Raw genomic sequence first — 23,464 nt, forward strand, 5'->3', positions numbered from 1 at the left:
TCTATAAAGAAGTTATATGATTAAAAAACGTCGGGGGGTATTATAGCAAGGTTATTATTAGCACTGATTTCCTAACTATTAGGGCGGTATATATGGCAGTAAGTAATAAAACACTCTATATTTACCTCTTAATAGTAGCTTACTTAACTAGAACTCTAAGCTAACACTTGTTTTAGGCCTTGGTTGCTAAATATAGCGAGGATGCTATTGCATACCTCCCTAGAGGAACACCACTAAAGCAAAAGAACAGCATAATTAATGACTTATAAAGGCAGCTAAGCGGGCCGTGGATTCTTTTTTCATCCCTAAAGGCTATTACAGAGGGTATTACCCTTAATAAGGTATACTTTATTGTGCTTATAGAGCTTAATCCGTCCTTTAGTAAACAGCAACAGTTTATATACCGCATCTACCAAATTGGCCAAGAAAATCCTCTTATAACAGCATATATTCTATATAACACAGCTTCCTATATCGAGATTAGAATTCTAAATAAGCATAAGTTTAAGAAGACCGCCGCGGATAAGATACTAGACGTAGACATAAATAAGCTAGGGAGTTTGAAGGAGCAGCCAGTAGAAGTGCTCTAGATTATAGTAGCGAGGTATTTTTAAGATTTCTAGCGCAGAATTAGGCAATATACTAGGCAATTTACCGCAAAGTCTTGTCTAGTGGAAGAAGTATACTAAGCTGTTATTTTGAGAATTAGGCAATATAGTGGGCAATGTGCCGCAGTATTATGGCTAATAGAAGGAATATGCTAGTGTTTTTTTAGTAGAATTGCAGTAAGCAATATTCTTAGCAATGTACTACAGTCTCACGGTTAATGGAAGGCATATACTGGACTTTTTTTTATAGAATAGGGCAGTGTGTCGGCAATATACCGCAATTATTCCATTAATAAGAGAAGTTTACTATCTTACTATTTAAAGAACCGGGTAATGCGCAAGCTAATATATTATAGTGCTCTATTAATAAGCGACGCCTACTAGCTTACGATACAGGAACCGGGCAATAAGCAACTAGATATATCGCAGTGCTCTATTAATAAGCAACACCTACTAACTTAATATAATAAGTCTGCTAGCTTGTAATGGAGGAACCAGGCAATATGCGAACTAATATATTGGAATGCTCTACTAATGGGCGACGCCTGCTAGCTTGCAATTTAAAGAATTAGGCAATATACCTAGTAATATACGGTAATTTTATGCTTAGTAATGGAAGTCCGCTAGCTTACCGCTTAAGGAACTAGGCAATATACTAGGTAATATACGGCAATTTCGCGCTTAGTAATAGAAGTCTACTAGCTTACCGCTTAAGGAACTGGGCAATATGCTAGGCAATATACGGCAATCTCTTACTTAGTAATAGAAGTCTACTAGCTTGCCGCTTAAGGAACTAGGCGATATGCTAGGCAATATATAGCAATTTCGTGCTTAATAACAAAGTCTGCTAACTTACCGCTTAAAGAACTAGGCAGTGTGCCTAGCAATATACGGCAATTTCGTATTTAATAAGAGAGGTCTACTGGCCTAACCCTACAGTCACACTTCCTATACATTAGTTATTAACCTAAGTTTATAAGTAGTCTCTAGATTTTTAAACTTTGTTAAGGATTCTAATTAGCTTAAAAAAACTTGCGTATGGTAAGTTATAGTAGAATCTATATAACGAACCTAAAAATATTTTAATATTACACCGTTCCTTTTTATTAATATTTCTATTAACACTATTATATACGTCATAAACATGGCAGAACCTACTATAATTAAATGCAGTAAGTGTTATATATATAAGCCCCGCCTTAATGTTATTAAAGACAGCCCTTTAAAGAAGCTTTTAAAGCTCTGCTAGTTATGTCGGTTAAAGGCGCGTTTTCCCTATATATTATTCTACTTCTGCTTACTTTTCTAGGCCTCCAAATATAATTTAAATAAGCGGAAAGCTTAGGCGGAGCTAGGTTCTATTACTAAAACTCGTCCTATAAAGCGCTAGCGAAACGCTCCACCTAAAACCAATACCAAGAATGCCTTCTTACCTCGCGGCCAGAATAGTCAAGATACCCCTGAAATAGCTCGGCGGTGGAAGGTAATTAGGGCAATACAACAGGGGCACCGTATTCTTAATTGGCAGGATAAAGCTTACTCGCCGACTCCTCCGCTATATATAGATAAAGCTCTATATAGTAGAAGGGGCATTTAAGAGAGCCTAGATGCGTCCTTGCCAGAACTAGCTCTAATACCTACTCTAGCGCCAATACCTACTCTAGTACTAGTACCACCTTTTTCGCGGCAAGCTCCGGCACTGGCTACACTACGCCTTGTTTTAGCTGTCAATTAGGAACGAATTAAGAAGTTTAGAAGTACGCTATAGGCTAAATATATAGAGACATGCAGTCGTTGTAAGGAGTGGTGGTTTTAAATGGGCCTAGCTACGGAGGGTAACAGTATAGGTATATATAAAGCCTATATTAAGGACGCCAAAGCCTCAAGGATCCAGTACTTCCCTCTCTATTTGGTGAAAGCAATGAGCTCAATCTAGGGCCTGTTCCTAGCTTCTTACCTATACTTACCGCGGTAGAGGAGCTTCTAATAGCGCGCGTACACGTTTATCTGCAAGTCGTGCGTATATAAGGCTAGCAACATCGCTATACTAGGTATGTCTCTGCTTTAGTTAAAATACACCAAAGACTTAGAGACAACTACTACGGTTACCTACTAAACTTAGTATACTAATTGTGAGGCCTACTTTGGTAGAGGGTAGTAAATACCTAAGTTGGCGGTTCTATAAGCAGTATACCGTAAGGCGCTCTACTATAGAGTAGTGGCTTTGCTTTCTAAAAATTAATCATCCGGATTATCGCGACGTTAAAATATATAGTAGCTGGCTTACCAACTTACCTAAAAATAGCTCTATATTGGATCAGCTTCCCTATTTTAACGACTTAGAGTCTAACTCTAGTAACCTAAGGGCTTATCTTCCTCCTAGATCGTAAGCTACTTTGGCTCCCACGGGCAATCCTACTTATACTATTAATCCTTAGCCTGTTAGGCTTAGCAATAGTATATTAGATGGCGAATTTAATAACAATGTACTAGATATTTTAGTTCCTAATCTAGTGCCTAATTTTAATAAGTTGGACCTTTTAAGTCGCGAAGTTTATTATTAGCAATACTTACAGGCGGGCTTAGAGGTTCCTACTATACGGCAGACACCTCTTAGAGCAATCAGCTAATTACATTATATAAGGTACCTTTCCTACTTTATTTCCTTATAGTAGGGCCGATTTTAATATGCTATAAAGCCGTACAGTTACCCTAGCTGCGTACGCCAAGCATATACTCAAGTATAAGGATAGACAATTTGGCCGCCACTCTTTATTTTACTACTATGTGTTTAATCGGATTATAAAAGAGTAAGGCTTTAGCGCTACCCGCTTTCTTTATAACTAATCTATTAAAAATAATCTATCTTTAGATAAGCTCAGCAATCCGTACCAGAAAATCGCGTTATGTGATAACGTCTAGGAACGCGAATTAATACCCACCCTTATACCTATACCACTATTAAATATTCTAGATCTCGCACTTAGAGCTTTTTATAATAGGTGCTCCTAAAAGATCTACCAATTTAAGTCTTTAAAATTAAACGTTATTGACGTTCTATATAGGGGCTGTTAATTAAACTCCTAAGACAGGATTTTTAAGCTTAATACTACGCGAGTATCACCACTTTCTTGTAACGGCCGAGCAATCCCAAAGTCCTTTTATTCCTCTCCTCCCTCCCAAGCTTGGTACCAAGCCTTATTACATCGTCGCCAAGCCATTACGTCGTCACCGAGCCATTACATTATCGCTGAGCCATTGCATCGTCGCTAGGCAATTGCGCTATCGCCAAGCCTCCTGATTGTCGTCCTCAACCAAATCAACCACCCCGTTCTCACAGCTTCAAAAAATCATAGCTCTATAACGACGTATCGCACGACGTCTGTTCTTGCATTAAAAATCGTTTCCAATCAAGCTCTACAATATTAAAAAAGGTCGATTTTAGTTCCTACGTAATTCGCACTCATTAGCCTTTATATCGTCTAAGCCGGGTAATCAACGACGTGGCCAGGACGACGCGTTAGAGACGTTGCTACTATACCTACACTACCTCCCCTAGAACACCCCCCCTAGAGGGGAGGCTCTAAGGGGAGGTCTCGGCGTCTATATATATTTTCTTCCTACGTGCGTATCGTATTAAATTAGGGTAGGGTACTTGCTTTAATTCTATTGCCTTTAATACCACTACGCTACGGGAACTTAGTTATTAGGTAACCAAATTTTTTTAATATATAATGCTTCTAATTAAAATCACAATTAACTACTCCATCAGATCTTAAGCAGAGGTCTTTGTATCAAAGCTCTGCAGTCCAACTATACACTAAATTCGTGACTAATATAATCTTTAATTGCGAACTATAAAAGCTATTAAAAGCGTTTAACCCAAAAGCCTCTGTATCAAAAGCCTCTACTATTAAGATTTTTTTTTAAGCACGTTGTAGCAGCTAAAAATTAGGGTCTGCTTAACTGGCGATTTTGGCAATTTATGGTAATTTGTGGCAATTTGCAGCAATTTGTATAGGCTACTTATACATTTGTAGCAAATTGCTGCAAATCGCCGCAAATTGCCAAAATCGCGACTTACGCTGGTTTTGCAGACCCCGATTTTCGCTTGCGACAACGTGCCCAAAAAAAAATTTCCTAATGCTACTAACTAATTAGGGGGGAGGCGCGTTAGTATATAGACTACGTAGTCTACCTTAATAGAATTGACAGTTACTACTATCCTAAAGAGCATACAATACTATACGTATTTCGTGCCCTAAGATATAACTTAATTGTATTATTAAATTAATACAAACAATAATTTAATAGGGTAGGTTATCTTGAAAATTCGCTTAGTATAGACATTTATAACACCCCACTGTATAAGGATATATTAGGTATTAAATAAGCAATAATACAAAAATGCTAAATATATATAGATAGTATTTAGTAAAAGTTTAGGGGTTAGAAGACTTAATACTTTAACTAAAAAGATTTCTTATATAAGAATGCTTAGATAAATAATAGTAGTAGAAATGCCTAGATAATATATATTTATAATATATTAAGAATAAAAAGCGAACTAGGTATTAGCTAAAAAGCAAGCTAAGTATATAAAGATTAAGTAGCTAGTAGTTAGGAAAAGTAGAGGCCTATAAAACTAAAGGGAGCTAGTAATAGAGCCTTAGACCCTTAAAGGAATTTAAGGATAATATCTAAATTTACGAGTTAACTAGCGAGATTAAAAGTTTAAAGTATTAATAGATAGTAGATATTACGGAGTGAGTATAAGCGACGATAATATATAGCAAGGTAGATATTATTAAGCTATGTATATAAACTGTGTAAAGAGGTTAAGACGTTGTGTAAGGAAAAAAGGCAGGAAAACGGGAAGAGAGGGCATATATTGTTAACTCGGTTGCTTAGTTAATACGTATATAGGCAGAATAGGGTTTAGGTTGTGGTCCTAGCAGAACTTAGCAGAATTTAGTAGAACTTGGCAGAATATAGCAGAATGCTATAAATTGCCGTTAGATTGCTATTAGATTGCCATTAAATTGCCATTTTATAGTTAGTCTCTAATTGCTAAGTTGGTAGAAATAGGTGGATGTGTGCAAGGTATTACGGGGGTATCCTATAACAGTACCCCCCCTTTAAACTTAAGCTTCTACGAGATAGGGCTATAGTAGTTTTAGGTAGAGTTTATAAAAGTCTTCTATAGCTTATATAAGTCCTATAGAGTTAATAGGTTCCTATAAGGACTTAGTAAAGCCTTTCTATTTTATAAGATATATATATTAGCGTTTCCGTTTATTATACTTAATATTATTAATTCTTTTAACAAAGTATTTATTCTTACTATCTACTTTAACTAGTAGGGGAGGGTTTTATATCTATCTAGGCAGGGCGTTTAATATAGGGGCAGTAGGGCGGAGGACCGACGTATAAAATACGGGGTAGATTTTAACCGTATTAGGGAGCTTTAGTTAGTAGGCGTAAGGAAAGATAACCTTTTTAATCTTATAAGGGCTAGCATTTTTCTAATTAAGTTTCTTAGTAGGTCGTTTTGTGTTTAGATTTCTTATATCTAGCCAGATAAAATTACTAATTTAGTAGGCCGGTGCTAGGGTTTATTTCTTATTTACTACGGCTTTATAGACAGATTAAGCCCATATTATCTTATTAGTAAGGAACTGTTATAGTTCCTCCATCTTCTCTACGAATTTATTTGCCTCTATAACTTATAAGGTATAATAAGCGGGGTAAGGAATATTACTAAAGGGTTTAAAACCTATTTATAGGTACTAGCCGTAATTAGCTAGGAATGGGGAAACTTTTATAGTTTCCGAGACGGAGTTATTTACGGTAAACTTAGCAAATATAAGCTAGTTAATCTAGTTATCCTATAAATATAACGTGTATATCCGAATATACTATTCTATTATAGCATTTACGCGTTCCGTTTAGCTATCCGTTTCTAGGTAATATATAGTAGATAATAGTGCTTTAATACGGAGTTAAGTAGTTAGTTCTTTCTAGAATGCTAAGATAAACTAGCTGCCTTTATTAGAGATAATTATTTTAGGGAGTCTATAGAGTTTCTATACATAATCTAGAAATAGTTAGGCAATAGCAGGTGTTAATATATTAGGGTAGGCAATTAAGTGTCTTATTTTAGATAGTTGGTTTACAACTACTATAATATTTATACAGCCTTTACTCTTAGGAAGGTTAATAATAAAGTTAATTAAGATATCCTTCTATCTTCGGTCTGGAATAGGTAGTGGCTTTAAAAGACCGTTATACGTCTTATATAAAGCTTTAACTCGTCGGCAGGTATAGTAGCTAAAGACGTACCTTTGTGTCGTGTTATATATGTTTGGCTAATAATACTCCTATTGGAGTAGTTCTAGGGTCTTTCCTCGGCCTGGGTAGCCGGCGATAGGTAGATCGTATACGTGTTTAAGGAGTTTAAGCTTAAGCTTATTGTAATTAGGGATAACTAGATAGTTTTAGTAGTATAAGCGGTTTCTACGGACTTTATATTTACTTAGAGAAATCTTTTTAGAGCGTCTAATGCTATCTTATATTAGCTTAAGCGTCTCTTAAATAAACTCGTTATTTAGGTATTTATTAACTATAATCTATTTAATTAATCAATTAGTTATTTTAAGGACGTATACTATAAGATCTTTAGTAGGAGGGTTAAATAGTTTAGGGCGAAGTAGGGTCTGATTTTAGTAAGAGCGCGCTTCTTCTAGGGCTGGCGCGTCTTATAAGCGTTAGGTTAGGGCATTGGGCTTCTAGCCTTAGACGCCTAGGCGGTATATAATTAAGAATTGGAAATAAGATAAATATTCTAACTAGCGGGCCTAATAATAACTTAGCTATTTCGTGGTTATAAAGTACTATAAGTTCTTATAGTCGCTAAGAACCTTAATTAGAAATCTAGCGCCTTCTAGTTTAGGTCGCCATTGTTTAAAATATCTAATAATAGCTAACAATTCCTTATCGTAGATCTTATAGTTATATTTAGCTAGGCTTAGTCGTTTTAAAAAGTATGCTATAGGGTATAATACTCTATCCTTATTATATTAAGACAGGATGCCTCTAGTAATATAGTTAGATAAGTCGGCTTCTATAACACTTATTTAGTTTGGGTTAAAGTATTAGAGCACAGGCGCAGTAGTAAATATAACCTTTAGGTAGGCAAAGGCCTTCTTACATTCCTTATCAAAGATAAAGACTTTATTTTTTTGGGTTAGAGCTATAAGGGGTAAAACCAGGGCGGAGAAGTTATTAATAAACCGTTGGTAGAAATTAGCAAATCCTATAAAGGCTCTTACGTCCTTAACGTTCTCGGGTTTTTACCAGTTTATAATTACTTTAACTTTCTTTAGGTCTATTTATATACTATTTATAGAAATAAGGAGTCTAAAATATAGGACTTCTATTTTATAGAACTCGCATTTATCTATATCTAATTATAGACTAGCTCCGTGCAGGGCTTATAGAACAAGGTCAATATATTTCCAATATTTAGTTAGGTTATTACTATATATTAGGATATCGTCGATATAAGTAGTACAGAAGATGTCTAGGTAGGGGCGTAGGGTATCGTTTATATAGTGTTAAAACGAGCTTAGAGCGTTTACGAGGCCGAATGGCGTTACTAAGTATTTAAATAGTCTATAACGAGTACAAAATGCAGTAAGCTATTTATCTCCTTTTGCTATATAGAGGTGGTTAAATATAGAGATAATATTAAGCTTTATATAGTAGCAAGCCTTACTTAGTTAGTTTAGTGTCTCCTATATTAACAGGATCGGATATCGGTTCTTAATAGTAATGGCGTTAAGAGCTTAGTAGTCTACACAGAAGCGTAAACCACCGCTAGGTTTCTTAACAAAAATTACTAGTACGGCTATAGGCGATAAGCTTGCTCTAATAAATCCTTTGCTTAGGTTCTTATCTAAATACTTTTATAGTACTTAGAGTTTATTTTAGGACATCCTATATAGGGGTCTAAATCTAGGCTGCTTTCCTTCTTTAAGTACAATCTTATAGTTATACAATTGGTGTTCCAGTAGCTTATCGGCTTCCCTCTATAAGAATGCTTCTAGGCGGTTATAGTACTCTACTGGTACCTTTATAGCAGGGTTAGTGTACTTCTTTAGTGCTAAGGCCTTCTTAATATTAGCTATAGTAATAGCGAAGATTGTATGTTTAGGTTTCTTAGTAAGTTGCGCTAACGGGGTAGCTCTAATTATGCGGATATCTAGGGTACCGAGCTTGTTCGGCTCGTCTATAGTTTCTTGTTTAGGTTTAGGTTTAGTATTAGGTACGGAGTTAGTGTTAAATTTAGGTTCAGGTTCTTTAAGTATTTTTTTTATTGTAGGATACTAGTCCTTTTAGTAGTTTTATATGCTAAGCTTAAGTTTCTGCTTAGTTCGGAGTAGTATAGTGCTTAGTAATAACTTATGGAGCTTAGTGGAATTTTCGGATCCTTAGTGGGTGTTAATAGAATTCTTATACTAGTGGAATCTGGTGGATTCCTTAGGCGTAGAGTGAATATTAGTGGAAATCTTACGTTAGTGGAATCTAGTAGATTCCTTGGGTATAGGGTGGACAGTTATAAAAATTTTAGGCTAGTAGATTCTGGTGGATTTTTTAGATTTCGGTTCTAGATTTAAGTAGCGAGTTATAAAGCACTTCTGCTTATAACGGGAGGCGGTAAATAAAAGCTTAAGGTTGTTTTAATTAATAGTTACCTTATATAGCTTTATCTAGGGTTGTCTAAGGATTACTAAGTAATCTAGGGTGGTAACGAAAAGCTTAATTAGTTCTTCGTGGTTTAGGTATTAGAGTCTTAGGGTTACTACATAGGTAATACAGCCTAAGATGGTGCGTTTACCGTTAAATCCAAACACGTTAATATGCCGGTTAAGGGGGGTTAGGGTAAAACTATTATCTTATATAAAGATCTTGTTAATAAATCCTATGCTGCTAGCTCCTATGTTAATTAGGATTTAAGCGTTAGCCTATTAACCATTCTGCCAAAGACAGTAGTTAATAGTTATACTATAGTCCTAAGAGTCGGAGTTTGTGACGTTAAATGCGTTTAACAAGATTCTATGGCAGAGCCGTCCTAAAGAGCGACTTAGCTCTAGAACCTTCCTTTTAAAGGCGATTAGGGTGGGGTTCTTATAGGACGTCGGCTATAGCTTTGTTTTTATAAATAGTGCTTATTAGATATAGGGCTGGAACTAGGTAGAGATTGGGGTTAGTAGTTAGAAGATTAATATAGTGAACAGCTGCTAGTGTTAGCTGTTTATAATTCGTGTTTAGGTATAGGGATAAAGTAGTGGTTAAAGAGGTAAGAGCTACTTCTACATTTAAAGTAGAGGCCTAGCTTAATGCGTCGTTCTTATTTAGAGGACCCTAGTAGGGCGTACCCTAGGGTCCTAGTGTTAATATCTATAGCGTTGGGGTGCTTAGGCTGAAATAATAACTTAGTAGACGTTTATGGGGTTGCCGTATTATATTATAGAGCGGGCTTTGGTGTTAGGCATAGTATATTATTATATCATTTATTAATAACGTTTATGTAGGCATTAAGGGCTCCTAGTAGGTCTACGCCTATTAGGAAAGTTTTTAGTTTAGGGCTTAGGGATTTAATAAGGCTGTTAATTAGTACGGAGTCGTTCTAGCCTATTTCCTTTACGTAACGGTTAAATTCAAAAAAGTATACTAGGAAACTTTTCGCTCCTTAAGTCATATAGTTTATCTTTCTTTAAGTAGTAGCTTAGCGGTTTAGGTTACTATATATAGCTTTAAAAAGTATAACTAGGCTTTATACTAAGTTTAGCTAAAGCAGTTTAATAAGGTTAGCTGCATCTCCTCCTAGTTAACTTAGGGCGTAACAGAGTTAGTTAGCTTTAGTTAGGTAACGGTCAGCGTTACTAGTTAGCTTATTTTTAAGCTAGCTTAAAAATAATTAGAGCTTTTATTATTTACTAGTAAATACTAGGGGATCTAGTAGTTGTTTAGATTATTTTAGTATAGTAGTCGGCTTAAGGTAAGTGGTTACTGTAGGTTCGGGGCTCGTATTCCGCGTGTTTATCTCTAAAGATAGCGTTTAGTCTTAAGGTTCTAGCGTGGGCCTCTTAAGGGCGCGGACTTCTTCTTGGAGGTCCTTAATTAATTACTAGTATCGTGCTTCTTATTTAGCTTATTATTAATTTAAAGTAGCTTAGTTCTATTTAAGGGCGTCTATAAAAGACTTCTATATCCCTACTAATTGTTTTTAGAGTGCGGTTATAATACCGGCGGCCGTTATAGGGGCTTCGGGTTCGTTCTGCATATTAATAGTAGTGTAGGTAGTTAACGTAATATAGTGTCACGGAGTAAGTATAAGCGACGATAATATATAGCAAGGTAGATATTATTAAGCTATATATATAAACTATATAAGGAGGTTAAGACGTTATATAAGGAAAGAAGGTAGGAAAACGGGAAGAGAGGGTATATATTGTTAACTTAGTTGCTTAGTTAATACGTACATAGGTAGAATAGGGTTTAGGTTATAGTCCTGGCAGAACTTGGCAGAATTTGGTAGAACTTGGCAGAATATAGCAGAATGCCGTAGATTGCCGTCAGATTGCTATTAGATTGCTATTAGATTGCCATTTCACAGTTAGTCTCTAATTGCTAAGTTGGTGGAAATAGGTAGACGTGTGTAAGGTGTTACGGGGGTGTCCCGTGATAGTAGAGCGATAAGAAACTATATATTACTAGTAGTAGTTAAGCGTATAGGATTACCTTATAGATGGAAGAAGCATCTATACCTATTAGTTATAATTTTAGAAGATCTAATAGCTTATAGAGAAGGTATTATTAATCTTAAAATAGGACCTATTTAGATAACCACTAAAGGGAGATAAATTAAGATATCTTTTAATATCCTACTATTAGGATAGGGTAAGGCAGTACTAGAAATACTTTAGTTATAGGAACATAATTTAAAGATTAATTGGGTTATAGGTTAGATTAATATTAGAGATACTTAATAACGTAAGAGGCGTATAGTAACTAAGTTAGTATAGTACTAAGTTAGAGCGATATACAAGGAAACCGAAAAAGGGTTGTCCGATATACTAAAGAGATACTATAAGTATAGTAAAAAACTATAGAGCCTAGAAAGTTAGAAGCTATTAAAGTATATAGTATAGAACTATAAAATAGAATTAGAGCTACAAATAAGCCTAAAGTTCTTTTTAATTTATAAGCTAACTAAAGAAGAGTTAAGAGTATTTAAAGAGTTTATTTAGGAGAACCTATAAAAGGGATATATTAGACTATTATAGTCATTAGTAGGATACCTAGTACTATTTATACTAAAGAAGAACAATAAACTTAGGCTATGTATTAACTATAGATAGTTAAATAGCATTACTAGGAAGGATAGATATCTTTTATCCTTAATTAGCAAAATTTAGGATTAAATAGGTAACGCGTAAATCTTTATAAAGATAGATCTAAGGTAGGCGTACTATTAGATTAGAATTAAGGAAGGCGATAAATAGAAGGCAGCCTTTAGGTTAAAGGAAGGACTATATAAGCTATTAGTTATATAATTTAGACTTATAAATATACTAGTAATATTCTAAAAGCGGATTAATAGCGTGTTAGGAGAATACCTTAATAAATTTATTATAGTATACTTTAATAATATTATTATCTACTTAATAACTAAGGAAGTACACGGAGAATATATTAAATAGGTCTTAAAGAGACTATAAAAAGAATAGATGCTAGTAGCAATTAAAAAATACGAGTTCTTTATAAAAAAGATAGATTTTATTAGATTTATTATTAAACTAGGTTATATTAGTATAAACCTAAAGAAAGTTAAAGCTATAGTAAGTTAGCAAGAACTAGAAAATATAATATAGTTAAAATTATTTTTAGGGGTTTATAACTACTATAAGAGGTTTATAGTATAATAGTTAAAGAATATTAAACTCTTTACTAGGCTTATAAAGAAAGAGGAACTATAAGTTTAGGAAAATTAATAAAGAAAGCTATTTAAAGAACTTAAGGAGTTATTTACCTAGAAACTAATTCTTAAAATTTATTAACTAAGACTAGAGACGGTTATAAAAACGGACGTATTAGACTTTATACTAGGAGTATACTTACTATAAAAGTACGTAAATATATAGTATCTAGTAGCATACTATAGTTAGAAGATAATACTACTAAAACTAAACTATAATATTTATAATAAGGAGTTATTAAGTATAATTATAATACTTAAGAAATAGAGAGTATTCTTATAAGGTATAGAAAAACTATTTATAGTTAAGATAGATTATAAGAACTTAATAGGGGTTTTAATAATAAAAGAACTTAATTAGAGATAAGTTAGATAGGTGGAATACTTATAGAATACTATTTTAAGATTTAGTATATTAAGGGCACTAAAAATACAAGAGTAGATATATTAAGTAGAAAAGCTAAACTATAAAATAATAAGAAGCTAATAGGGGTAATACTACGTAAAGATAGTAATGGATTAATTAGATATAATTATCCTAAGATTATAAAGTATAAGCTACTAAAAAGTAATTAGATAAAAAGAACTTAAGAAGTATAATTTAAGGACCTAGAAACGGACTAGTATAAGTAAAAAACAAATATATATATATATATCCTAAAAGGAATAATTAAAGATTTTATTAAAGATTTTTATAGGGGAATAATATAAGGATATAACGGAACTATAGGCTTAATATTAAGACTTTAAGAGGAATATATTATTTATAAAATCTAGGGCTTAGCGAGAAAAGTTATAAAGGAATATTTAGACTAATAAAGAAATAAGCTAATAAGGTATAAGCTATATAAAAAGCTATAGCCTATTAAAGTACTAGAACGACTATAGAAAATTATATTATAGGACTTTATTATAAAGTTACTAAAGTTAAAGAATCCTATTACCGGATAGGAGTACAACATAATCCTTATAATAATAGATAAGTTAACTAAATAGAGCTACTTTATAGCATGCATAGAAGAAATCTTAGCAGAAGATATTACTAAAATCTATATTAAAGAAGTATTTATAAAATATAGAGCACTAAGTAAGATTATATTAGATAGAGATCTAAAATTTATAGTAATATTTTAGGAAGTATTCTTAGCGGAATAAGGAGTTAGAGCAGTAACTTCTACTATATATTATCTATAAATAGATAGGTAGATAAAAAGATTAAATTAGATACTAGAGCAGTACCTAAGGCATTATATTAATTATATATAAAAATAATTGGGTATTGTTACTACTAGTTATATAGTTTATATATAATATAACACTATAGGAAGGTATAGAGATATTACTATTTTAGGTAAATTACGGGTATAAATCTAAAATATTGTTATTGCTATAATAAGCAAAGAAGATAAGTAGTATAGTAAAAGAAAAAATAAAGACTCTAATAAATCTATATAAGAACCTCTACCTTATAGCAAAAATAGTATAAGAAAAGATAAAAAGGTACTATAATGCTAAGAGATCTAAGGGACTAGATCTTAGGAGGGGGATAAAGTGTGGCTATTATATAAAAATTTTATAAGCCAACGACTAAGTAAAAAGTTAGATTACATTAGACTAGGACTATTTAGAATTATAGCTAAAATTTTAGAAGTTACGTATAGACTTAACTTACTAGCAAAAATAAGGATTTACCCTATATAGCACATTATAATACTAAAGCCAGCGTATAGAGACGTAGAGCTATTAGTTTATAAGATAGACATATATAAAGAATAAAAAGAAGATAAATAGTAAGTTTTAAAGATTATTAGTTATAAGGATATCGATAATAGAACATAGTATAAAGTAAAGTAGATAGGCTATAATAAGACTACCTAAAAGCCACTATAAAATCTAAAAAACGCTATAGAAAAGGTATAGAAGTATTAGAAGAAAATAGGTTAAGTAATATTTAAAAAGGAGCTAAAGGTAAAAGGATTAGTTAAGGGTAATAAATAAGCCAGATTATTTAAGGGATCTACTACTAGCATATTAACTATTCCCGCCTTATCTTAATTAGAATCCTTTTTAGCCTCCTTAGCCTTAAGCTTATAAAGATCTTACTCTATAAAACGGAATTCCTTAAAGCGTACCTTTTTACGAACCTTTTTAAGACGGAGTAGCTAAATAGATATAGCTAGGTAAGCCTTAGTGGCCTATTACTAAACCTCTATAACCTTTTACTCTACCTTATAAAAATAATAAAGTTTATCTAAGGCTAGTAAAAGCTTTTTATTAAGCTTTATAGCAGCAAACTAAATATAGGACCCTATAATAGATTAGATAAGAAAGTAGAAGACTTTAAAGATTAATAAAATGTATATACTTAGTGTTAGAAACAGATTAAATATTATAGAACGATTGTATATTCGCTTATATATACTTAATATAGGAAGAAGGTTAGCAACTAAATAGAGCCGCGATTGTAATATATACTAACTTCTTCTCCTTATAACGAGAATAAGGAGACATAATTTTACCTAGTAAAAAAATTATTAAAACTATATAAGTATAATGCTTAAATATAAAGAATTTAATAAGAGGTATTAGGAATAATAAAGGTTACTAAATTAAAGATAGAAATGCTACACCTCTAATAAACAACTTAAAGATGGGAAGTATATAACAGAATCCCCTAGAAGGTGTTACGGACCTTATATTAGCAGTAGTATAACTACTAAAAAGAGATATAAACGGGTTAGTTAAAATAGTATAGGAGGCGCTAGAACCGATTAAGCTATAGGGGGTAGCCGAGTTACGTGGCTAGTTACGTTATAAGTTTAGAACGTAGGAACGTAGGAATGTAGAAACGCGACGTATTAACGTACTAACGTACTAATATACTAAACCTTTACTATAAGGAGGAGTTATATATTTAAGGACACACGGTCTCTATAGATAGTTTCTCTTCTTTATAGTAAATCTTAGAATATAATTGGAGTTAATCTATTAGGCAACTACTCTACTAGTTATGTTTACGTTATTAACTATTCTATACTTATATACCCAGCCTATTAATAAGTCTACCGTAGTATTTCCTATAAGGCTTTATTATATATTTACTACTAAGGTTATAATAAAAGAAGTTAAATAATATGCCACTAAAAGCACTAGTTACGACACTGTTAACAGCAGCAACTATATTAGGATTAGTTAGGACGACACTAGTATAGTAAATACTAACTCTTAGCTAGTTACAGTTAGACAACTATAAGCTATAGTTAATTAATTAATACACAATAATAGAATACTTAAAGAAAGGATTAATGGGATAGGAGTAATAAAGATTAAGCTACTATCTATTAAGCGATTCTTAGGTAAGAAGTTAAAACTTAAAGGATTTCTTATATAGATGCACTTTAAGGTTATATAAGAAGAAGCGAAGCTAGTAACGCCTATAGATTAAATAGCCTATATAGGACTATTCCTATTAGGAAGGGTACTTAAATAGTTTAAATCTTACCTAATAAAGGTATAGGAAAGCGGTATAGTAACTACTAATTAAAAGGTATAATATATATTTGCTAGTTAGAATAGGTTTATAAAATGCCTAACGCAAATATTTAGGGACCTAAAAGTAACCACTATAGTAGAATAAAAGCTTTAGAACTTAATATAACAGACCTTAACAATTAAGTATATAACGCAGTTTTAGATATTAGCTATATAAGTTAAATAAGTGTTTATACTAACTTAATAATATAAGTAAGTTATATCCCGGGGCACGAAATACGTATAGTATTGTATGCTCTTTAGGATGGTAGTAACTGTCGATTCTATTAAGGTAGACTACGTGGTCTATATACTAACGCGCCTCCCCCCTAATTAGTTAGCGCGTAAGTAGTTAGTGCACGAACGCGTATTTACGCGTTCGTACACTAGGTGCTATAATTATACACTAGCGGTACTTAGAAAATGAAACCACTTATATATAGCCTCTATAATTACCTTAATAGAACTATAAAACACGTAAGGAAATATATAGGAAATCCCCCCTAAGGTGCCTTCTGGGCTGCCTCCTAAACGGTACTCTAAGCTGGTCGTAAGTCCTACTTACGGTTCGTAAAATGAACTATACGGCCCTTTGACGGGCCGTAAATAAACCATACAGCCTTCTAGCGGGCCGTAACTAAACCGTAAATGCTCTATTAGTCTCGCTCTACCCATTCTATAACCTTTAGGTTAAGCTTATTTGTATTAATTAGGGTTTTAAGGGCTTAATACGGCTTTGCCTTAGTCATAGCGTCTGCTAGGTTGTCTTCGCTACTAATCCATTTAACCTCTATAATCTTGCGTCGTTTATAAGTTTAGTGGGTTTCTAGAGAACTTCTATAGTAGGTAGAGATGCTTCTAGTTTATCTAGTTTAGCGGGTGCTTTTAGTTTATCTGGTTTAACGGTATAGGTATTTTCGGACCGAAAGTAGGGTTTTACGGACGTGCTTTTAAAGCTTGTCGGTCCGCTAGGGAGCTATACATAGCAGGTCTCGTCTTCTACGGCCAGTAGACGGTAAGGTCTAGTCTAATTACCGCTTTTACGCTATATAAGGACTTTAGAATTAAGCGGGAGGTTATATACTAAGGTTGTATTAGGTCCGTTACAGTAGTATAGGGCGTTATTAACAGTTTATTTAGCCCGTAATTTGACTATTTTGGCTATTGCCTTCCGTATTATAGCTGCTCGATCTGTAATAAACGGGGTAGGAAGGTCCAGTTTGCTTATCTTTAGGTAGGCTCCATAGACTAAGAGGGTAGGTACTAGTCCGTTAGGGCTAGCAGTGTTATTAATAGCTTTTACGGCCATCTATAAAGCTAGTTCTTTTTAGATATTCTTACACTCGTCTATAATAATTTAGTAAGCTTTTTATAGAGCTAGGTAAGCTCACTTAATAAGCCTAATAAACTAGTACGCCTTAACTAGAACGGCTTTTATTAAAATAGCTATAGCTATAGCATACTATTAGAATTCCTTACTAATAAAGTTCCTGCTAGTGTTATAGGTAATATACTTAGGAGGTCTAAGGTATATATTAATCCAGTAGGTCCGTAAAATGTCCTAAGTATATTTTATAAATATATTTTACAACTAACGGGTGGCTTAATAGCGGGTTGCCTTGTTAATTATATATAATACTAAACTGCCGTTAATATATATAATGTCTACGTATACTAAGTGGTTAAAGTTAAGGTCTTTATAAAGGGTAAACTTAAATTGGCCTAGGGAACGTCCGTATTTCTAGCAAAAAGAGCAGTATTTAGTTAGGTGGTTAATTGCCTTCCTATTAACGTTATTATATCTAGTGTGTTTAAGGACTCTATATAGCTTTTTAGCTAATAGGTAGCTAAAGCGGCGGTATAGGCAGTAGATCTTAGTACTAGTAAGGTAATATAGGTTATAGTTAAAAGATTCCTAAATATAGGTTTATAAAGTCTCTCTCTATATAAGGAACGGGTGTCCGAATTGTTATACAATTAGTAAAGTAATATACTTACTTCCTAGGGCAGTTATAGGGCCAATTAGGATGTCCGTAATATTATTATAGTAGACCTATAGCCTATCTATATCCGTAAGACAGAGTAGAAAAGGGGTGTCTGCTTTTACTACGTGGAAATTAACTAGGCTAATTAGGGTCTTAACTATAACTAATCTAATTAATATAGTTAAGCTAATGCCGAATTAGACGTTTACGGCCCCAGTTTACGTAGTATTAATATCCGTATTATTATTTACGGTGGTCTTATATATAAGGTATTATCCGTAACCTATAGTAGACTTCTTAAAGGCACCTATATTAATTATAACGCTATAGAATTCTTTAGGGGTATAGCGTTTTATAGTAACATATGCAAATAGGTCCTATTTATAGTCTATAATATTCGTAATAGGTCTAACGGGTATACTTATAGGCTAGTTTTTAGGTGTAATTAAGTATATAAAGGAGCGGTCGGCTAATACGGTTATAATATTAAAGGCTTAGCTGTCTATAAAAGGTCTAAAAGTAGTTAGGAATGTCTTTAAGGTCTTCTATTCTTAAGTATTTAAGTTAAAGTTAATTATAAGGGCTTCTATTAACTCGTTAAGAGACTCCTTTACTTCCTTTCCTTTATACTCTAAAATAAACTAGTTAATATAGCTATTAAGTCTCTTCCTAGACTTATTACGTTCTTCCTAGGTATACCTTATAAACTAATATCCTTTCTTACCGCATATAAAGCACTTCTAGCTAGTTTATCTATGGGGGTATATTTTCGTATAGGAGTTGCTATAGGGGTTATAGGTAGGACCTGGTTAATATAGGTATTACTAGTAGTAGCGGCGGTCCGTAAAGTAGGCATCTAAGTTAATTTATAGATTTTATAGGTCCGTAATAAAGGCTTAAATACTACCTAGTGGGTTTAAGGCTTTATACGTTATAATAGAGGACCATAAATTATTAATAAGGCCAGCTATAGTGTCTGCGGGCTTATAATAGGCGTATTTATAGGGTTCTATTTCCTAGCAAGCCATAATAAGTTTATTATATAGGAAGTCGTCCATTTAAAGCTTAATATTAAAACCGTATTATAGGTAGCGGAGGTCTTTAATAAGGATTTGCAGGCACTCTATAGTCGATTTTTTAGTATTTTTGTCCATTACGGTCCGTAACTTAGTCGCATTCCATTAGGTAAGGATATTACGCTTATATTCTAGTCCTTTAAAGTAGTTATATATAGCTTTATATAGCTTATTAAAGAGAATACTAAGGGGGTTACTCTTAAGGTTAGTGTAGTAGTAGTTAAGTGCTAGGCCGCGCAGTATAGTAGAGTAGGTTTAGCTAAACTCTTATTTAAAAATATCGGCCTTCTAATAAAGGTCCGTAAAGATAGTTAGTTTAAAGTTAAAGTTATCGTTTTTACCGCTATACTTAGATTTATTAGTATAGAGCTTAGCTAGGTTAGCTAGCTCCTTACTATAGGTCTTTACTTAGGTGGTTTACGGATCTGTAACTTAAATAACGGAAGGGTTTTAGTCCGTATTTTGGTTTACGGGGGTATTATAGTCCGTAATTTAGGTTACGGGGGTATTACGGTCCGTAACTTAAGTACTAGGTGTACTTTAGCCCATAAGATTAATTCTAAAACTGCTTAGGTTTATAGGACGAATTTAGTTAAGTGGGTTAGGTATAAGGCTAGTGATTTTATTAAGTTTAAAAGAAGTAAAGAGTTCTTTAGTAGCTTTAACCTAGTTTAGGATTTCCTCTTTAGTTTATTCTATTTAGTCCTTTTCGTATATTGTATTGTATAAAGACTATACAATAGTAACTTGTTTATCCCTTTTAACCTATACGCCCTAGTAATATAAAAGGGTTCGTAGGTTACGGATAGTAGTAGGGTTATAGGCCTTAAAAATGGTTTCCATAAAGTCCGCAAAGTCTTCCTAATATTACTCCTATAGGTTGTTATTTATAAGCTTAAAATATTTATATTTAAGAACTTTAAATTTAATATAGTTGTTAACATCGGTTATAGACATAAGGTTGACTCCCTGCCTCCACTTTTCTTAACCTTTATTAACTTGCTTACTAATGTCTGCTATACTATATATATAGTATAGTACGTAATAGGTAGAAGAGGTCTTATAGTGGTCCGTAAAATCGGTTAATGGGTCCGTAGCGGTTTGTAGAAGGGTAAGAGTGTCCGTAAGGGGTCTTAATAGGTCCGTAGTAGTTTATAGAGAGGTAGAAGGTCTCCGTAACGGTCCATAAAGGTAATTAACAAGTCCGTAACGGTTTATAGAAGGGTAAGAGGTCTCCGTAAGAGGTCTAAAAAGACGTCGGAGGTATTAAAAGATGGTGTAGTAGGAATAGGGGTTCGAGGTTTAAGGGTAGGGGGTTCCGTACAGGTCTATATTCGCGTCTATTATACTTCTAGTAAACCGTACTAAGACTTAAATAAGTATACGGAGTTAGTAATAAGTCTATAATCCCCGACTTCCGACCTTCTAGTAGGTTGTACTAGGAGTCTAAACAGGTAGTCGCTGTTGTAATCGCTTAGGGGGAGGTATCGAGTAATTGCTAATCTGTGCGCGCTTACTAATTAGTGTTTATACCAACTTAATGGTATAAGTAAGATATATCCCAGGGCACGAAATACGTATAGTATCGCATCGGGAAAATATTCGCAGGATGAGATTTAAGTAGACTTTGGTTTTCGCGTTTCGNGTAATTAACATACAATTTAACCAACTCGACACGCAATTAACCAACTTAACACGCAGTTAACCTACTTAATATGTAATTTAACCAACTCAACACGCAGTTAACCTACTTAACATGCAATTTAACTAACTTAACACGCAGTTGACCTACTTAACATATAATTTAACCAACTCGATACGCAGTTAACCTACTTAATATGCAATTTAACTAACTTAACACGTAGTTGACCTACTTAATATACAATTTAACTAACTCGATATATAGTTAACCTACTTAACATGCAATTTAACTAACTTAATACGCAGTTAACTTACTTAATATGCAATTTAACTAACTTAATACGTAGTTGACCTACTTAATATATAATTTAACTAACTCAATATGCAGTTAACCTACTTAACAACTTTAAAAGCTAACTGTATATTTCTTAACGTGCGATTAAGGTAAAGTTATATACTATATATTTAACTATTATATATAATCTTATACAATCTTATACAATCTTATACAATCTTATAGTCTTATTACTTAGAGGCTCTGCATAAGGCTCTACACAAAGCTTTACACGAAGCTCTGCGTACAGAGGCTCTACATAAAGCTCTGCGTATAGAGGCTCTGCATAAAGCTCTGCACGAAGCTTTATATAAGGCTCTACATAAGGCTCTACACAAAGCTCTGCGTATAGAGGCTCTGCACAAAGCTCTGCACAAAGCTCTATATGAGGGTCTACGTAAGGGTCTGCGCAAGGGTCTACGCGAAGCTCTGCGTACAGAGGCTCTACACGAGGCTCTGCGAGAAGCTCTGCGTATAGAGGCTCTGCACGAGGCTTTACGCGAAGCTCTGCGTACAGAGGCTCTACACAAAGCTCTACATCGGGTCCCCGCTATATTCCCAATAGCCTCTACACATACCTCTACCCTATATAGCCACCTTATTTTTTACCCTTCCTTCCTTCTTTATATCCTCCCTACCTAGGGAGGCACCAGAACGGCAGCCAGCAGAGGACCGTTGCTAGAACTAGACAACCGTCGCCAGAACTAGATGACCGTTACCAGAACTAGACGACCATCGCCAGCCAGACGACCGTCGCCAGAACCAGACGACCGTTGCCAGAGCCAGACGATCGTCGCCAGAACCAGACGACCGTCGACCTAGCCAGACGACCGTTACCAGAACCAGACGACCGTCGCCAGCCAGACGACCGTTACCAGAACCAGACGACTGTCGCCAGAGCCAGACGACCGTCGCCAGCCAGACGACCGTTACCAGAACAGACGACCGTCTCCAGAACCAGACGACCGTCGCCAGCCAGACGACCGTTACTAGAACCAGCCGACCGTCGCCAGACCAGACGACCGTTACCAGAACTAGACGACCGTTGCCTGAGCCAGACGGCCGTCGTCTGTAACCAGACGTACCGTGGCTAGCACCAGAAACCGTCAGTCTGAGCGTTCTGGCGACGATCGTCTAGCTCTGGCAACGGTATCTCGATTCTATGCGATCGGTCGGTTTGGCTAGTACAGATAGGTCGGTCTAAATTGGTAGAGCTAAACGGTTATGTAAATTCTGGCTAACGGTCGTCTAGATTCAGATAGGTAAGCAGTCTCTAGCTAGGCTGGTCGTTGCAGATAGGTAAGTCATTGCCTAGGTAGGGAAGCAGATATAAATAAGGTAGGTAGATGCTAACGGGTAAGGGCAGCTATAGATAGGTAGGTAGATGCACGTTATAGTGGCTATCGGGAATATAGCGTAGGTCCCGATGCAGAGCTTCGTGTAGAGCAGATATAGATAGGTAGGTAGATGCTAACGGGTAGGTAGACCTCTATACGCATAGGTTCGCGCAGATGTAGATAGGTAGAGCCTCTGTAATAGGTAGATAGGTAGAAGAGAACCATCGCTATATTATATTAAATTATCTAAAATAATAATATTTATTTTGCTAGCCTTATAAATAGCTTTAAANTAGCTTTTATTTATTTAAAATATNNTATTANTATAAAAGAGGTAAATATAATTNTNGTTNCNAANNGCGNAGATTACTGGCAGGTTGCGCGCAGGCTGCGCGCAGGCTGCGTATCAAAAAAACACGACATAGGCTAGTCGGTCGAGTTGCCAAATGCCCTCAACTGCGCGCCAATTGCGTCAACCACCAACCATTAAGGCCATTGAAAGGGTACCATATTTTGCCGATGCGTATACTCTTTGGGATAGTAGTAACTGTTAATTCTATTAAGGTAGACTACGTGGTCTATATACTAACGCGCATCCCCCCTAATTAGTTAGCGCGTAGGTGGTTAGTGCATAAATGTATATTTACGCATTTATATACTAGGTGCTATAATTATACAATAAGACAATAAGGCGCTTATAGTATAATATAAGTAGGGACTTAAGGTAAAAGTTTAGGATATAATTATCCTAATAGAAGATGCAGATACTTTTAGGGAATTAATTAATTAAGTAATTAAGATTAATAATAGGATCTACTAAAGAGAGTAGACTAGGAAGGGTTAGGATAGAGTTCTATAGTTATATAAGGCGTAGAGCATATAATAATAAAGCTAAAACTAGAAATTATA

The sequence above is a fragment of the Cenococcum geophilum genome, assembly GCF_001692895.1.
Source record: "Cenococcum geophilum 1.58 unplaced genomic scaffold K441scaffold_25, whole genome shotgun sequence".
Taxonomy (NCBI): Eukaryota; Fungi; Ascomycota; class Dothideomycetes; order Gloniales; family Gloniaceae; genus Cenococcum; species Cenococcum geophilum.